Source organism: Stegostoma tigrinum, chromosome 47, assembly GCF_030684315.1.
Source record: "Stegostoma tigrinum isolate sSteTig4 chromosome 47, sSteTig4.hap1, whole genome shotgun sequence".
NCBI classification, from domain to species: Eukaryota; Metazoa; Chordata; class Chondrichthyes; order Orectolobiformes; family Stegostomatidae; genus Stegostoma; species Stegostoma tigrinum.
Genome location: NC_081400.1, coordinates 7,316,562 through 7,333,598, shown reverse-complemented (window position 1 = coordinate 7,333,598; position 17,037 = coordinate 7,316,562).

Here is a 17,037-nt window from a genome sequence, read left to right as displayed (position 1 = left end):
GTGTGTGTAGGTGAGTGTGTGTGTGTTTAGGTGTAGGTGAGTGTGTGTGTAGGTGAGTGTGCGTGTGTGTAGGTGAGTGCGTGTGTGTAGGTGAGTGTGCGTGTGTGTAGGTGAGTGTGCGTGTGTGTAGGTGAGTGTGCGTGTGTGCAGGTGAGTGTGCGTGTGTGCAGGTGAGTGTGCGTGTGTGCAGGTGAGTGTGCGTGTGTGTAGGTGAGTGCGTGTGTGTAGGTGAGTGCGTGTGTGTAGGTGAGTGTGTGTGTGTACGTGTAGGTGAGTGTGTCTGTGTGTGTGCAGGTGTAGGTGAGTGTGTGTGTAGGTGTAGGTGAGTGTGTGTAGGAGTGTGTGGGTAGGTGTGTGTGTAGGTGTAGGTGAGTGTGGGTAGGTGAGTATGTGTGCTGGTGAGTGTGTGTGTAGGTGAGTGTGTGTGCAGGTGTAGGTGAGTGTGTGTAGGGGTAGGTGAGTGTGGGTAGGTGAATGTGTAGGTGAGTGTGTGTAGGTGTCGGCGTGTGTGTGTGTGTGTGTGTGTGTGTGTGTGTGTGTAGGTGAGTGTGTGCGTGTAGGTGTAGGTGAGTGTGTGCGTGTAGGTGTAGGTGAGTGTGTGTGTAGGTGTAGGTGAGTGTGTGTGTGTAGGTGTAGGTGAGTGTGTGTGTGTGTGTAGGTGAGTGTGTGTGCAGGTGTAGGTGAGTGTGTGTGTGTGTAGGTGTAGTTGAGTGTGTGTGTAGGTGAGTATGTGTAGGTGTAGGTGAGTGTGTGTGTGTAGGTGAGTGTGTGTGTGTAGGTGTGGTGAGTATGTGTGTAGGTGAGTGTGTGTAGGTGAGTGTGTGTAGGTGAGTGTGTGTGTGTGTAGGTGAGTGTGTGTGTGTGTAGGTGAGTGTGTGTGTGTGTAGGTGAGTGTGTGTGTGTGTGTGTGTGTGTAGGTGTGTGTGTGTTTGTAGGTGTGTGTGTGAGTGTGTGTGTAGGTGAGTGTGTGTGTGTGTGTGTAGGTGAGTGTGTGTGTGTGTGTAGGTGAGTGTGTGTGTGTGTGTAGGTGAGTGTGTGTGTGTGTGTAGGTGAGTGTGTGTGTGTGTGTAGGTGAGTGTGTGTGTGTGTGTGTGTGGGTGATGTGTGTGTAGGTGAGTGGTGTGTGTATGTGTAGGTGAGTGTGTCTGTGTGTGTGCAGGTGTAGGTGAGTGTGTGTGTAGGTGAGTGTAGGTGTAGGTGAGTGTGTGTAGGAGTGTGTGTAGGTGTAGGTGAGTGTGTGTAGGAGTGTGTGTAGGTGTAGGTGAGTGTGTGTGTGTAGGTGTGGTGAGTTTGTGTGTAGGTGAGTGTGTGTAGGTGTAGGTAAGTGTGTGTGTAGGTGAGTGTATGTAGGTGAGTGTGTGTGTGTAGGTGAGTGTGTGCGTGTTTAGGTGAGTGTGTGTAGGTGAGTGTGTGTGTGTGTGTGTGTGTAGGTGAGTGTGTGCGTGTTTAGGTGAGTGTGTGTAGGTGAGTGTGTGTGTGTGTGTGTAGGTGAGTGTGTGTGTGTGTGTGTGTAGGTGAGTGTGTGTGTGTGTGTGTGTAGGTGAGTGTGTGTGTGTGTAGGTGAGTGTGTGTGTGTGTAGGTGTAGGTGAGTGTGTGTAGGTGAGTGTGTGTGCAGGTGTAGGTGAGTGTGTGTGCAGGTGAGTGTCTGTAAGTGTAGGTGTAGGTGAGTGTGTGTAGGTGTAGCTGAGTGTTTGTGTGTAGGTGTAGGTGCCTGTTTGTAGGTGTAGGTGAGAGTGTATGTGTAGGTGTGTGTAGGTGAGTGTGTGTGTAGATGAGTGTGTGTCTGTGTAGGTGTAGATGAGTGTGTGTAGGTGTAGGTGAGTGTGTGTGTAGGTGTGTGCAGGTGTAGGTGAGTGTGTGTAGGTGTGTGTGTGTGCAGGTGTGTGTGTGTAGGTGAGTCTGTGTGTGTAGGTGTAGGTGAGTGTGTGTGTAGGTGAGTGTGTGTGTGTAGGTGTAGGTGATTGTGTGTGTGTGTAGGTGTGTGTGCAGGTGTAGGTGAATGTATGTGTGTAGGTGTAGGTGAGTGTGTGTAGGTGTAGGTGTGTGTAGGTAGGTGAGTGTGTGTAGGTGTAGGTGAGTGTGTGTGTGTACGTGTAGGTGAGTGTGTCTGTGTGTGTGCAGGTGTAGGTGACTGTGTGTGTAGGTGAGTGTGTGTGTACGTGTAGGTGAGTGTGTCTGTGTGTGTGCAGGTGTAGGTGAGTGTGTGTGTAGGTGTAGGTGAGTGTGTGTGTAGGTGTAGGTGAGTGTGTGTGTGTGTAGGTGTAGGTGAGTGTGTGTGTGTTTAGGTGTAGGTGAGTGTGTGTGTAGGTGAGTGTGTGTGTAGGTGAGTGTGTGTGTAGGTGAGTGTGTGTGTAGGTGAGTGTGTGTGTGTGTAGGTGAGTGTGTGTGTGTGTAGGTGAGTGTGTGTGTGTGTGTGTAGGTGAGTGTGTGTGTGTGTGTGTAGGTGAGTGTGTGTGTGTGTGTGTAGGTGAGTGAGTGTGTGTGTGTGTGTAGGTGAGTGTGTGTGTGTGTGTGTAGGTGAGTGAGTGTGTGTACGTGTAGGTGAGTGTGTCTGTGTGTGTGCAGGTGTAGGTGAGTGTGTGTGTAGGTGAGTGAGTGTGTAGGTGTGTGTAGGTGTAGGTGAGTGTGTGTAGGAGTGTGTGGGTAGGTGTGTGTGTAGGTGTAGGTGAGTGTGTGTAGGTGAGTATGTGTAGGTGTAGGTGAGTGTGTGTGTATGTGTGTAGGTGAGTGTGTGTGTAGGTGAGTGTGGGTAGGTGGGTATGTAGGTGTGTGTGTCGGTGTCTGTGTGTGTGTGTGTAGGTGTAGGTGAGTGTGTGTACGTGTAGGTGAGTGTGTGTAGGTGTAGGTGTGCGTAGGTAGGTGAGTGTGGGTAGGTGGGTATGTAGGTGTGTGTGTAGGTGTCTGTGTGTGTGTGTGTAGGTGTCTGTGTGTGTGTGTGTAGGTGTCTGTGTGTGTGTGTGTAGGTGTCTGTGTGTGTGTGTGTGTGGGTGAGTGTGTGTGTGTGTAGGTGTAGGTGAGTGTGTGTAGGTGTAGGTGAGTGTGTGTGTGTACGTGTAGGTGAGTGTGTCTGTGTGTGTGCAGGTGTAGGTGAGTGTGTGTGTGTGTTTAGGTGTAGGTGAGTGTGTGTGTAGGTGAGTGTGTGTGTAGGTGAGTGTGTGTGTAGGTGAGTGTGTGTGTAGGTGAGTGTGTGTGTAGGTGAGTGTGTGTGTGTGTAGGTGAGTGTGTGTGTGTGTAGGTGAGTGTGTGTGTGTGTAGGTGTAGGTGAGTGTGTGTGTGTAGGTGAGTGTGTGTGTGTATAGGTGAGTGTGTGTGTGTGTGTGCAGGTGTAGGTGAATGTATGTGTGTAGGTGTAGGTGAGTGTGTGTAGGTGTAGGTGTGGGTAGGTGGGTATGTAGGTGTGTGAGTAGGTGTCTGTGTGTGAGTGTGTGTGTAGGTGAGTGTGTGTGTAGGAGAGTGTGTGCGTGTAGGTGTAGGTGAGTGTGTGTGTAGGTGTAGGTGAGTGTGTGTGTGTAGGTGTGTGCAGGTGAGTGTGTGTGTGTGTGTAGGTGAGTGTGTGTGCAGGTGAGTATGTGTAGGTGTAGGTGAGTGTGTGTGTAGGTGAGTGTCTGTGTGTGTGTGTGTATGTGTGTAGGTGAGTGTGTGTGTAGGTGAGTGTGTGTGTAGGTGAGTGTGTGTGTAGGTGTGTGTGTGTAGGTGAGTGTGGGTAGATGGGTATGTAGGTGTGTGTGTAGGTGTCTCTGTGTGTGTGTGTGTGTGTGTAGGTGAGTGTGTGTGTGTAGGTGAGTGTGTGTTTGTAGGTGTAGGTGAGTGTGTGTGTAGGTGAGTGTCTGTGTGTGGGTGTGTATGTGTGTAGGTGAGTGTGTGTGTAGGTGAGTGTGTGTGTAGGTGTGTGTGTGTAGGTGAGTGTGGGTAGATGGGTATGTAGGTGTGTGTGTAGGTGTCTCTGTGTGTGTGTGTGTGTGTGTAGGTGAGTGTGTGTGTGTAGGTGAGTGTGTGTTTGTAGGTGTAGGTGAGTGTGTGTAGGTGTAGGTGAGTGTGTGTAGGTGTAGGTGTGCGTAGGTAGGTGAGTGTGGGTAGGTGGGTATGTAGGTGTGTGTGTAGGTGTGTGTTTAGGTGAGTGTGTGTGTGTGTAGGTGTAGGTGAGTGTGTGTGTGTACGTGTAGGTGAGTGTGTCTGTGTGTGTGCAGGTGTAGGTGAGTCTGTGTGTAGGTGACTGTGTGTGTACGTGTAGGTGAGTGTGTCTGTGTGTGTGTAGGTGAGTGTGTGTGTAGGTTTAGGTGAGTGTGTGTGTGTTTAGGTGTAGGTGAGTGTGTGTGTAGGTGAGTGTGTGTGTGTTTAGGTGTAGGTGAGTGTGTGTGTGTTTAGGTGTAGGTGAGTGTGTGTGTGTTTAGGTGTAGGTGAGTGTGTGTGTGTTTAGGTGTAGGTGAGTGTGTGTGTAGGTGTAGGTGAGTGTGTGTGTGTTTAGGTGTAGGTGAGTGTGTGTGTGTTTAGGTGTAGGTGAGTGTGTGTGTAGGTGTAGGTGAGTGTGTGTGTAGGTGTAGGTGAGTGTGTGTGTAGGTGTAGGTGAGTGTGTGTGTGTGTAGGTGTAGGTGAGTGTGTGTGTAGGTGTAGGTGAGTGTGTGTGTAGGTGTAGGTGAGTGTGTGTGTAGGTGTAGGTGAGTGTGTGTGTGTGTAGGTGTAGGTGAGTGTGTGTGTGTTTAGTTGTAGGTGAGTGTGTGTGTAGGTGAGTGTGTGTGTAGGTGAGTGTGTGTGTAGGTGAGTGTGTGTGTAGGTGTAGGTGAGTGTGTGTGTAGGTGTAGTTGAGTGTGTGTGTAGGTGAGTGTGTGTGTGTACGTGTAGGTGAGTGTGTCTGTGTGTGTGCAGGTGTAGGTGAGTGTGTGTGTAGGTGAGTGTGTGTGTAGGTGTGTGTAGGTGTAGGTGAGTGTGTGGGTAGGTGTGTGTGTAGGTGTAGGTGAGTGTGGGTAGGTGAGTGTGTGTGCAGGTGTGTGTGTGTGTGTGTGTGCAGGTGTAGGTGAGTGTGTGTAGGGGTAGGTGAGTGTGGGTAGGTGAATGTGTAGGTGAGTGTGTGTAGGTGTCGGCGTGTGTGTGTGTGTGTAGGTGAGTGTGTGCGTGTAGGTGTAGGTGAGTGTGTGTGTAGGTGTAGGTGAGTGTGTGTGTAGGTGTGTGCAGGTGAGTGTGTGTGCAGGTGTAGGTGAGTGTGTGTGCAGGTGTAGGTGAGTGTGTGTGTAGGTGTAGTTGAGTGTGTGTGTAGGTGAGTGTGTGTGTAGGTGAGTGTGTGTGTAGGTGAGTGTGTGTGTAGGTGGGTATGTAGGTGTGTGTGTAGGTGTCTGTGTGTGTGTGTGTAGGTGAGTGTGTGTGTGTGTAGGTGTAGGTGAGTGTGTGTAGGTGTAGGTGAGTGTGTGTAGGTGTAGGTGAGTGTGTGTAGGTGGAGGTGTGCGTAGGTAGGTGAGTGTGGGTAGGTGGGTATGTAGGTGTGTGTGTAGGTGTCTGTGTGTGTGTGTAGGTGTCTGTGTGTGTGTGTAGGTGAGTGTGTGTGTGTAGGTGTAGGTGAGTGTGTGTAGGTGTAGGTGAGTGTGTGTGTGTACGTGTAGGTGAGTGTGTCTGTGTGCGTGCAGGTGTAGGTGACTGTGTGTGTAGGTGAGTGTGTGTGTGTAGGTGTAGGTGAGTGTGTCTGTGTGTGTGCAGGTGTAGGTGAGTGTGTGTGTGTGTGTAGGTGTAGGTGAGTGTGTGTGTGTGCAGGTGTAGGTGAGTGTGTGTGTGTAGGTGAGTGTGTGTGTGTAGGTGAGTGTGTGTGTAGGTGAGTGTGTGTGTAGGTGAGTGTGTGTACGTGTAGGTGAGTGTGTCTGTGTGTGTGCAGGTGTAGGTGAGTGTGTGTGTAGGTGAGTGTGTGTGTAGGTGTAGGTGAGTGTGTGTGTGTTTAGGTGTAGGTGAGTGTGTGTGTGTTTAGGTGTAGGTGAGTGTGTGTGTAGGTGAGTGTGTGTGTAGGTGAGTGTGTGTGTAGGTGAGTGTGTGTGTGTAGGTGTGTGTGTGTGTAGGTGTGTGTGTGTGTAGGTGTGTGTGTGTGTAGGTGAGTGTGTGTGTGTGTGTAGGTGAGTGTGTGTGTGTGTAGGTGAGTGTGTGTGTGTTTAGGTGTAGGTGAGTGTGTGTGTAGGTGAGTGTGTGTGTGTGTAGGTGTAGTTGAGTGTGTGTGTAGGTGAGTGTGTGTGTGTAGGTGAGTGTGTGTGTAGGTGAGTGTGTGTGTGTAGGTGAGTGTGTGTGTAGGTGAGTGTGTGTGTAGGTGAGTGTGTGTGTAGGTGAGTGTGTGTACGTGTAGGTGAGTGTGTCTGTGTGTGTGCAGGTGTAGGTGAGTGTGTGTGTAGGTGAGTGTGTGTGTAGGTGAGTGTGTGTGTAGGTGAGTGTGTGTGTGTGTAGGTGAGTGTGTGTGTGTTTAGGTGTAGGTGAGTGTGTGTGTAGGTGAGTGTGTGTGTGTGTAGGTGTAGTTGAGTGTGTGTGTAGGTGAGTGTGTCTGTGTGTGTGCAGGTGTAGGTGAGTGTGTGTGTAGGTGAGTGTGTGTGTAGGTGTGTGTAGGTGTAGGTGAGTGTGGGTAGGTGAGTGTGTGTGCAGGTGTGTGTGTGTGTAGGTGAGTGTGTGTGCAGGTGTAGGTGAGTGTGTGTGCAGGTGTAGGTGAGTGTGTGTGCAGGTGTAGGTGAGTGTGTGTCGGGGTAGGTGAGTGTGGGTAGGTGAATGTGTAGGTGAGTGTGTGTAGGTGTTGGCGTGTGTATGTGTCTGTGTAGGTGAGTGTGTGCGTGTAGGTGTAGGTGAGTGTGTGTGTAGGTGTAGGTGAGTGTGTGTGTGTAGGTGTGTGCAGGTGAGTGTGTGTGTGTAGGTGAGTGTGTGTGCAGGTGTAGGTGAGTGTGTGTCTGTAGGTGTAGTTGAGTGTGTGTAGGTGAGTATGTGTAGGTGAGTGTGTGTGTAGGTGAGTGAGTGTGTGTGTAGGTGTCTGTGTGTGTGTGTGCGTAGGTGAGTGTGTGTGCGTAGGTGAGTGTGTGTGTGTAGGTGTAGGTGAGTGTGTGTAGGTGTAGGTGAGTGAGTGTAGGTGTAGGTGTGCGTAGGTAGGTGAGTGTGGGTAGGTGGGTATGTAGGTGTGTGTGTAGGTGTCTGTGTGTGTGTGTGTGTGTAGGTGAGTGTGTGTGTGTAGGTGTAGGTGAGTGTGTGTGTGTAGGTGTAGGTGAGTGTGTGTGTGTAGGTGTAGGTGAGTGTGTGTGTGTACGTGTAGGTGAGTGTGTGTGTGTGTAGGTGTAGGTGTGTGTGTGTAGGTGTAGGTGAGTGTGTGTGTGTACGTGTAGGTGAGTGTGTCTGTGTGTGTGCAGGTGTAGGTGAGTGTGTGTGTAGGTAAGTGTGTGTGTACGTGTAGGTGAGTGTGTCTGTGTGTGTGCAGGTGTAGGTGAGTGTGTGTGTAGGTGTAGGTGAGTGTGTGTGTGTTTAGGTGTAGGTGAGTGTGTGTGTAGGTGAGTGTGTGTGTAGGTGAGTGTGTGTGTAGGTGAGTGTGTGTGTAGGTGAGTGTGTGTGTGTGAGTAGGTGAGTGTGTGTGTGAGTAGGTGAGTGTGTGTGTGAGTAGGTGAGTGTGTGTGTGTATAGGTGAGTGTGTGTGTGTACGTGTAGGTGAGTGTGTCTGTGTGTGTGCAGGTGTAGGTGAATGTGTGTGTGTACGTGTAGGTGAGTGTGTCTGTGTGTGTGCAGGTGTAGGTGAATGTATGTGTGTAGGTGTAGGTGAGTGTGTGTAGGTGTAGGTGTGCGTAGGTAGGTGAGTGTGGGTAGGTGGGTATGTAGGTGTGTGTGTAGGTGAGTGTGTGTGTGTGTATGTGTGTAGGTGAGTGTGTGTGTAGGTGAGTGAGTGTGTAGGTGGGTAGGTAGGTGTGTGTGTAGGTGTCTGTGTGTGTAGGTGTCTGTGTGTGTCTGTAGGTGAGTGTGTGTGTGTGTAGGTGTAGGTGAGTGTGTGTAGGTGTAGGTGAGTGTGTGTAGGTGTAGGTGTGCGTAGGTAGGTGAGTGTGGGTAGGTGGGTATGTAGGTGTGTGTGTAGGTGTCTGTGTGTGTGTGTAGGTGTCTGTGTGTGTGTGTGTGTGTGTAGGTGAGTGTGTGTGTGTAGGTGAGTGTGTGTGTGTGTAGGTGTAGGTGAGTGTGTGTAGGTGTAGGTGAGTGTGTGTGTGTACGTGTAGGTGAGTGTGTCTGTGTGTGTGCAGGTGTAGGTGACTGTGTGTGTAGGTGAGTGTGGGTGTACGTGTAGGTGAGTGTGTCTGTGTGTGTGCAGGTGTAGGTGAGTGTGTGTGTGTGTGTGTAGGTGTAGGTGAGTGTGTGTGTGTGCAGGTGTAGGTGAGTGTGTGTGTGTGCAGGTGTAGGTGAGTGTGTGTAGGTGAGTGTGTGTGTAGGTGAGTGTGTGTGTAGGTGAGTGTGTGTGTAGGTGAGTGTGTGTACGTGTAGGTGAGTGTGTCTGTGTGTGTGCAGGTGTAGGTGAGTGTGTGTGTAGGTGAGTGTGTGTGTAGGTGAGTGTGTGTGTAGGTGTAGGTGAGTGTGTGTGTAGGTGTAGGTGAGTGTGTGTGTGTTTAGGTGTAGGTGAGTGTGTGTGTAGGTGAGTGTGTGTGTGTACGTGTAGGTGAGTGTGTGTGTGTGTGTAGGTGTAGGTGAGTGTGTGTAGGTGTAGGTGAGTGTGTGTGTGTACGTGTAGGTGAGTGTGTCTGTGTGTGTGCAGGTGTAGGTGAGTGTGTGTGTAGGTGTAGGTGAGTGTGTGTGTGTTTAGGTGTAGGTGAGTGTGTGTGTAGGTGAGTGTGTGTGTAGGTGAGTGTGTGTGTAGGTGAGTGTGTGTGTAGGTGAGTGTGTGTGTGTGTGTGTAGGTGAGTGTGTGTGTGTGTGTGTAGGTGAGTGTGTGTGTGTATAGGTGAGTGTGTGTGTGTGTGTGTAGGTGAGTGTGTGTGTGTATAGGTGAGTGTGTGTGTGTACGTGTAGGTGAGTGTGTCTGTGTGTGTGCAGGTGTAGGTGAATGTGTGTGTGTACGTGTAGGTGAGTGTGTCTGTGTGTGTGCAGGTGTAGGTGAATGTATGTGTGTAGGTGTAGGTGAGTGTGTGTAGGTGTAGGTGTGCGTAGGTAGGTGAGTGTGGGTCGGTGGGTATGTAGGTGTGTGTGTAGGTGTCTGTGTGTGAGTGTGTGTGTAGGTGAGTGTGTGTGTGTAGGTGAGTGTGTGTGTGTAGGTGTAGGTGAGTGTGTGTAGGTGTAGGTGAGTGTGTGTGTGTACGTGTAGGTGAGTGTGTCTGTGTGTGTGCAGGTGTAGGTGACTGTGTGTGTAGGTGAGTGTGTGTGTACGTGTAGGTGAGTGTGTCTGTGTGTGTGCAGGTGTAGGTGAGTGTGTGTGTGTAGGTGTAGGTGAGTGTGTGTGTGTAGGTGTAGGTGAGTGTGTGTGTGTGTAGGTGTAGGTGAGTGTGTGTGTAGGTGAGTGTGTGTGTCGGTGAGTGTGTGTGTGTGTAGGTGAGTGTGTGTGTGTTTAGGTGTAGGTGAGTGTGTGTGTGTAGGTGAGTGTGTGTGTGTGTGTAGGTGAGTGAGTGTGTGTACGTGTAGGTGAGTGTGTCTGTGTGTGTGCAGGTGTAGGTGAGTGTGTGTGTAGGTGAGTGAGTGTGTAGGTGTGTGTAGGTGTAGGTGAGTGTGTGTAGGTGAGTGTGTGGGTAGGTGTGTGTGTAGGTGTAGGTGATTGTGTGTAGGTGAGTGTGTGTGCAGGTGAGTGTGTGTGTGCAGGTGAGTGTGTGTGCAGGTGTAGGTGAGTGTGTGCAGGTGTAGGTAAGTGTGTGTGTGTAGGTGTGTGTGTGTGTAGGTGTAGGTGAGTGTGTGTGTGTAGGTGTAGGTGAGAGTGTGTGTAGGTGAGTGTGTGTGTGTGTGTAGGTGAGTGTGTGTGTGTTTAGGTGTAGGTGAGTGTGTGTGTAGGTGAGTGTGTGTGTGTGTAGGTGTAGTTGAGTGTGTGTGTAGGCGAGAGTGTGTGTGTGTACGTGTAGGTGCGTGTGTCTGTGTGTGTGCAGGTGTAGGTGAGTGTGTGTGTAGGTGAGTGTGTGTGTCGGCGTGTGTAGGTGTAGGTGAGTGTGTGTAGGAGTGTGTGGGTAGGTGTGTGTGTAGGTGTAGGTGAGTGTGTGTGCAGGTGTGTGTGTGTGTGTAGGTGAGTGTGTGTGCAGGTGTAGGTGAGTGTGGGTAGGTGAGTGTGTGTGCAGGTGTAGGTGAGTGTGTGTAGGGGTAGGTGAGTGTGGGTAGGTGAATGTGTAGGTGAGTATGTGTAGGTGTCGGCGTGTGTGTGTGTGTGTGTGTATAGGTGAGTGTGTGCGTGTAGGTGAGTGTGTGTGTGTGTAGGTGAGTGTGTGTGTGTAGGTGTGTGCAGGTGAGTGTGTGTGTGTGTAGGTGAGTGTGTGTGTGTGTGTGTAGGTGAGTGTGTGTGTAGGTGTAGGTGAGTGTGTGTGTGTAGGTGTAGGTGAGTGTGTGTGTAGGTGAGTGTGTGTGTGTGTAGGTGTAGGTGAGCGTGTGTGTGTGTAGGTGAGTGTGTGTGTGTTTAGGTGTAGGTGAGTGTGTGTGTAGGTGAGTGTGTGTGTGTGTAGGTGTAGTTGAGTGTGTGTGTACGTGTAGGTGAGTGTGTCTGTGTGTGTGCAGGTGTAGGTGAGTGTGTCTGTGTGTGTGCAGGTGTAGGTGAGTGTGTCTGTGTGTGTGCAGGTGTAGGTGAGTGTGTGTGTAGGTGAGTGTGTGTGTAGGTGAGTGTGTGTGTAGGTGAGTGTGTGGGTAGGTGTGTGTGTAGGTGTAGGTGAGTGTGGGTAGGTGAGTGTGTGTGCAGGTGTGTGTGTGTGTGTGTAGGTGAGTGTGTGTGCAGGTGTAGGTGAGTGTATGTGCAGGTATAGGTGAGTGTGTGTAGGGGTAGGTGAGTGTGGGTAGGTGAATGTGTAGGTGAGTGTGTGTAGGCGTCGGCGTGTGTGTGTGTGTGTGTGTGTGTAGGTGAGTGTGTGTGTGTGTGTGTGTAGGTGAGTGTGTGTGAGTGTGAGTGTGTGTGTGTGTGTGTAGGTGAGTGTGTGTGCAGGTGTAGGTGAGTGTGTGTGTGTAGGTGTAGTTGAGTGTGTGTGTAGGAGAGTATGTGTAGGTGTAGGTGAGTGTGTGTGTAGGTGAGTGTGTGTGTGTGTGTGTAGGTGAGTGTGTGTGTAGGTGTAGGTGAGTGTGTGTGTAGGTGTAGGTGAGTGTGTGTGTAGGTGTAGGTGAGTGTGTGTGTGTAGGTGTAGGTGAGTGTGTGTGTGTGTGTAGGTGAGTGTGTGTGTAGGTGAGTGTGTGTGTGTGTAGGTGAGTGTGTGTGTGTGTAGGTGAGTGTGTGTGTGTTTAGGTGTAGGTGAGTGTGTGTGTAGGTGAGTGTGTGTGAGTGTGTGTGTGTGTGTGTGTGCGCAGGTGTAGGTGAGTGTGTGTGTGTAGGTGTAGTTGAGTGTGTGTGTAGGAGAGTATGTGTAGGTGTAGTTGAGTGTGTGTGTAGGTGAGTGTGTGTGTGTATGTGTGTAGGTGAGTGTGTGTGTAGGTGTGTGTGTAGGTGAGTGTGGGTAGGTGGGTATGTAGGTGTGTGTGTGTGTGTGTGTGTGTGTGTGTGTGTAGGTGAGTGTGTGTGTGTAGGTGTAGGTGAGTGTGTGTAGGTGTAGGTGAGTGTGTGTAGGTGTAGGTGTGCGTAGGTAGGTGAGTGTGGGTAGGTGGGTATGTAGGTGTGTGTGTAGGTGTCTGTGTGTGTGTGTGTAGGTGTAGGTGAGTGTGTGTAGGTGTAGGTGAGTGTGTGTAGGTGTAGGTGAGTGTGTGTAGGTGTAGGTGAGTGTGTGTGTGTACGTGTAGGTGAGAGTGTGTGTGTGTAGGTGTAGGTGAGTGTGTGTAGGTGTAGGTGAGTGTGTGTGTGTACGTGTAGGTGAGTGTGTCTGTGTGTGTGCAGGTGTAGGTGAGTGTGTGTGTAGGTGAGTGTGTGTGTACGTGTAGGTGAGTGTGTCTGTGTGTGTGCAGGTGTAGGTGAGTGTGTGTGTAGGTGAGTGTGTGTGTACGTGTAGGTGAGTGTGTGTGTGCAGGTGTAGGTGAGTGTGTGTGTAGGTGTAGGTGAGTGTGTGTGTGTTTAGGTGTAGGTGAGTGTGTGTGTAGGTGAGTGTGTGTGTGTAGGTGAGTGTGTGTGTGTAGGTGAGTGTGTGTGTGTACGTGTAGGTGAGTGTGTCTGTGTGAGTGCAGGTGTAGGTGTAGTGTGTGTGTGTAGGTGAGTGAGTGTGTAGGTGTGTGTAGGTGTAGGTGAGTGTGTGTAGGAGTGTGTGGGTAGGTGTGCGTGTAGGTGTAGGTGAGTGTGGGTAGGTGAGTGTGTGTGTAGGTGAGTGTGTGTGCAGGTGTAGGTGAGTGTGTGTGTGTGTGTGTAGGTGAGTGTGTGTGTGTAGGTGAGTGTGTGTGTGTGTGTAGGTGAGTGTGTGTGTGTGTGTAGGTGAGTGTGTGTGTGTTTAGGTGTAGGTGAGTGTGTGTGTGTTTAGGTGTAGGTGAGTGTGTGTGTGTAGGTGAGTGTGTGTGGGTGTAGGTGAGTGAGTGTGTAGGTGTGTGTAGGTGTAGGTGAGTGTGTGTAGGAGTGTGTGGGTAGGTGTGTGTGTAGGTGTAGGTGAGTGTGGGTAGGTGAGTGTGTGTGTGTAGGTGAGTGTGTGTGCAGGTGTAGGTGAGTGTGTGTGTGTAGGTGTAGGTGAGTGTGTGTGTGTGTAGGTGAGTGTGTGTGTGTTTAGGTGTAGGTGAGTGTGTGTGTGTTTAGGTGTAGGTGAGTGTGTGTGTGTAGGTGAGTGTGTGTACGTGTAGGTGAGTGAGTGTGTGTGTGTAGGTGAGTGTGTGTGTGTGTAGGTGAGTGAGTGTGTGTACGTGTAGGTGAGTGTGTCTGTGTGTGTGCAGGTGTGTGTGTGTGTGTAGGTGAGTGTGTGTGCAGGTGTGTGTGTGTGTGTAGGTGAGTGTGTGTGCAGGTGTAGGTGAGTGTGTGTGCAGGTGTAGGTGAGTGTGTGTAGGGGTAGGTGAGTGTGGGTAGGTGAATGTGTAGGTGAGTGTGTGTAGGTGTCGGCGTGTGTGTGTGTGTGTGTGTGTGTGTATAGGTGAGTGTGTGCGTGTAGGTGAGTGTGTGTGTGTGTAGGTGAGTGTGTGTGTGTAGGTGTGTGCAGGTGAGTGTGTGTGTGTGTGTAGGTGAGTGTGTGTGTGTGTGTGTGTAGGTGAGTGTGTGTGCAGGTGTAGGTGAGTGTGTGTGCAGGTGTAGGTGAGTGTGTGTGTGTAGGTGTAGGTGAGTGTGTGTGTGTAGGTGTAGGTGAGTGTGTGTGTAGGTGAGTGTGTGTGTGTGTAGGTGAGTGTGTGTGTGTGTGTGTGTAGGTGAGTGTGTGTGTGTGTGTAGGTGAGTGTGTGTGTGTGTGTAGGTGAGTGTGTGTGTGTGTGTAGGTGTAGTTGAGTGTGTGTGTACGTGTAGGTGAGTGTGTCTGTGTGTGTGCAGGTGTAGGTGAGTGTGTCTGTGTGTGTGCAGGTGTAGGTGACTGTGTGTGTAGGTGAGTGTGTGGGTAGGTGTGTGTGTAGGTGTAGGTGAGTGTGTGGGTAGGTGTGTGTGTAGGTGTAGGTGAGTGTGGGTAGGTGAGTGTGTGCAGGTGTGTGTGTGTGTGTGTAGGTGAGTGTGTGTAGGGGTAGGTGAGTGTGGGTAGGTGAATGTGTAGGTGAGTGTGTGTAGGCGTCGGCGTGTGTGTGTGTGTGTGTGTAGGTGAGTGTGTGTGAGTGTGTGTGTGTGTGTGTGTGTGTGTAGGTGAGTGTGTGTGCAGGTGTAGGTGAGTGTGTGTGTGTAGGTGTAGTTGAGTGTGTGTGTAGGAGAGTATGTGTAGGTGTAGGTGAGTGTGTGTGTAGGTGTGTGTGTAGGTGAGTGTGGGTAGGTGGGTATGTAGGTGTGTGTGTAGGTGTCTGTGTGTGTGTGTGTGTGTGTGTGTGTGTGTGTGTGTAGGTGAGTGAGTGTGTGTAGGTGTAGGTGAGTGTGTGTAGGTGTAGGTGAGTGTGTGTAGGTGTAGGTGTGCGTAGGTAGGTGAGTGTGGGTAGGTGGGTATGTAGGTGTGTGTGTAGGTGTCTGTGTGTGTGTGTGTAGGTGTAGGTGAGTGTGTGTAGGTGTAGGTGAGTGTGTGTAGGTGTAGGTGAGTGTGTGTGTGTACGTGTAGGTGAGAGTGTGTGTGTGTAGGTGTAGGTGAGTGTGTGTAGGTGTAGGTGAGTGTGTGTGTGTACGTGTAGGTGAGTGTGTCTGTGTGTGTGCAGGTGTAGGTGAGTGTGTGTGTAGGTGAGTGTGTGTGTACGTGTAGGTGAGTGTGTCTGTGTGTGTGCAGGTGTAGGTGAGTGTGTGTGTGTGTGTGTGTGTGTAGGTGAGTGTGTGTGCAGGTGTAGGTGAGTGTGTGTGTGTAGGTGTAGTTGAGTGTGTGTGTAGGAGAGTATGTGTAGGTGTAGGTGAGTGTGTGTGTAGGTGTGTGTGTAGGTGAGTGTGGGTAGGTGGGTATGTAGGTGTGTGTGTAGGTGTCTGTGTGTGTGTGTGTGTGTGTGTGTGTAGGTGAGTGTGTGTGTGTAGGTGTAGGTGAGTGTGTGTCGGTGTAGGTGTGCGTAGGTAGGTGAGTGTGGGTAGGTGGGTATGTAGGTGTGTGTGTAGGTGTCTGTGTGTGTGTGTGTAGGTGTAGGTGAGTGTGTGTGTAGGTGTAGGTGAGTGTGTGTATGTGTAGGTGAGTGTGTGTGTGTACGTGTAGGTGAGAGTGTGTGTGTGTAGGTGAGAGTGTGTGTGTGTAGGTGTAGGTGAGTGTGTGTAGGTGTAGGTGAGTGTGTGTGTGTACGTGTAGGTGAGTGTGTCTGTGTGTGTGCAGGTGTAGGTGAGTGTGTGTGTAGGTGAGTGTGTGTGTACGTGTAGGTGAGTGTGTCTGTGTGTGTGCAGGTGAGTGTGTGTGTAGGTTTAGGTGAGTGTGTGTGTGTTTAGGTGTAGGTGAGTGTGTGTGTAGGTGAGTGTGTGTGTGTAGGTGAGTGTGTGTGTGTAGGTGAGTGTGTGTGTGTAGGTGAGTGTGTGTGTGTAGGTGAGTGTGTGTGTGTTTAGGTGTAGGTGAGTGTGTGTGTGTTTAGGTGTAGGTGAGTGTGTGTGTAGGTGTAGGTGAGTGTGTGTGTAGGTGTAGGTGAGTGTGTGTGTGTTTAGGTGTAGGTGAGTGTGTGTGTGTTTAGGTGTAGGTGAGTGTGTGTGTAGGTGTAGGTGAGTGTGTGTGTAGGTGTAGGTGAGTGTGTGTGTGTGTAGGTGAGTGTGTGTGTAGGTGAGTGTGTGTGTAGGTGTAGGTGAGTGTGTGTGTGTGTAGGTGTAGGTGAGTGTGTGTGTGTTTAGTTGTAGGTGAGTGTGTGTGTAGGTGAGTGTGTGTGTAGGTGAGTGTGTGTGTAGGTGAGTGTGTGTGTAGGTGTAGGTGAGTGTGTGTGTAGGTGTAGGTGAGTGTGTGTGTAGGTGTAGGTGAGTGTGTGTGTAGGTGTAGGTGAGTGTGTGTGTAGGTGTAGTTGAGTGTGTGAGTATGTGAGTGTGTGTGTGTACGTGTAGGTGAGTGTGTCTGTGTGTGTGCAGGTGTAGGTGAGTGTGTGGGTAGGTGAGTGTGTGTGTAGGTGTGTGTAGGTGTAGGTGAGTGTGTGGGTAGGTGTGTGTGTAGGTGTAGGTGAGTGTGGGTAGGTGAGTGTGTGTGCAGGTGTGTGTGTGTGTGTGTGTGTAGGTGAGTGTGTGTGCAGGTGTAGGTGAGTGTGTGTAGGGGTAGGTGAGTGTGGGTAGGTGAATGTGTAGGTGAGTGTGTGTAGGTGTCGGCGTGTGTGTGTGTGTGTAGGTGAGTGTGTGCGTGTAGGTGTAGGTGAGTGTGTGTGTAGGTGTAGGTGAGTGTGTGTGTAGGTGTGTGCAGGTGAGTGTGTGTGCAGGTGTAGGTGAGTGTGTGTGTAGGTGTAGTTGAGTGTGTGTGTAGGTGAGTATGTGTAGGTGTAGGTGAGTGTGTGTGTAGGTGAGTGTGTGTGTAGGTGAGTGTGTGTGTAGGTGGGTATGTAGGTGTGTGTGTAGGTGTCTGTGTGTGTGTGTGTAGGTGTCTGTGTGTGTCTGTAGGTGAGTGTGTGTGTGTGTAGGTGTAGGTGAGTGTGTGTAGGTGTAGGTGAGTGTGTGTAGGTGGAGGTGTGCGTAGGTAGGTGAGTGTGGGTAGGTGGGTATGTAGGTGTGTGTGTAGGTGTCTGTGTGTGTGTGTAGGTGTCTGTGTGTGTGTGTGTGTAGGTGAGTGTGTGTGTGTAGGTGTAGGTGAGTGTGTGTAGGTGTAGGTGAGTGTGTGTGTGTACGTGTAGGTGAGTGTGTCTGTGTGTGTGCAGGTGTAGGTGACTGTGTGTGTAGGTGAGTGTGTGTGTACGTGTAGGTGAGTGTGTCTGTGTGTGTGCAGGAGTAGGTGAGTGTGTGTGTGTGTGTAGGTGTAGGTGAGTGTGTGTGTGCAGGTGTAGGTGAGTGTGTAGGTGAGTGTGTGTGTGTAGGTGAGTGTGTGTGTAGGTGAGTGTGTGTGTAGGTGAGTGTGTGTACGTGTAGGTGAGTGTGTCTGTGTGTGTGCAGGTGTAGGTGAGTGTGTGTGTAGGTGAGTGTGTGTGTAGGTGTAGGTGAGTGTGTGTGTGTTTAGGTGTAGGTGAGGGTGTGTGTGTTTAGGTGTAGGTGAGTGTGTGTGTAGGTGAGTGTGTGTGTAGGTGAGTGTGTGTGTAGGTGTGTGTGTGTGTAGGTGAGTGTGTGTGTAGGTGTGTGTGTGTGTAGGTGAGTGTGTGTGTAGGTGAGTGTGTGTGTAGGTGTGTGTGTGTGTAGGTGAGTGTGTGTGTGTGTGTAGGTGAGTGTGTGTGTGTGTGTAGGTGAGTGTGTGTGTGTGTAGGTGAGTGTGTGTGTGTGTAGGTGAGTGTGTGTGTGTGTAGGTGAGTGTGTGTGTGTTTAGGTGTAGGTGAGTGTGTGTGTGTGTGTAGGTGTAGTTGAGTGTGTGTGTAGGTGAGTGTGT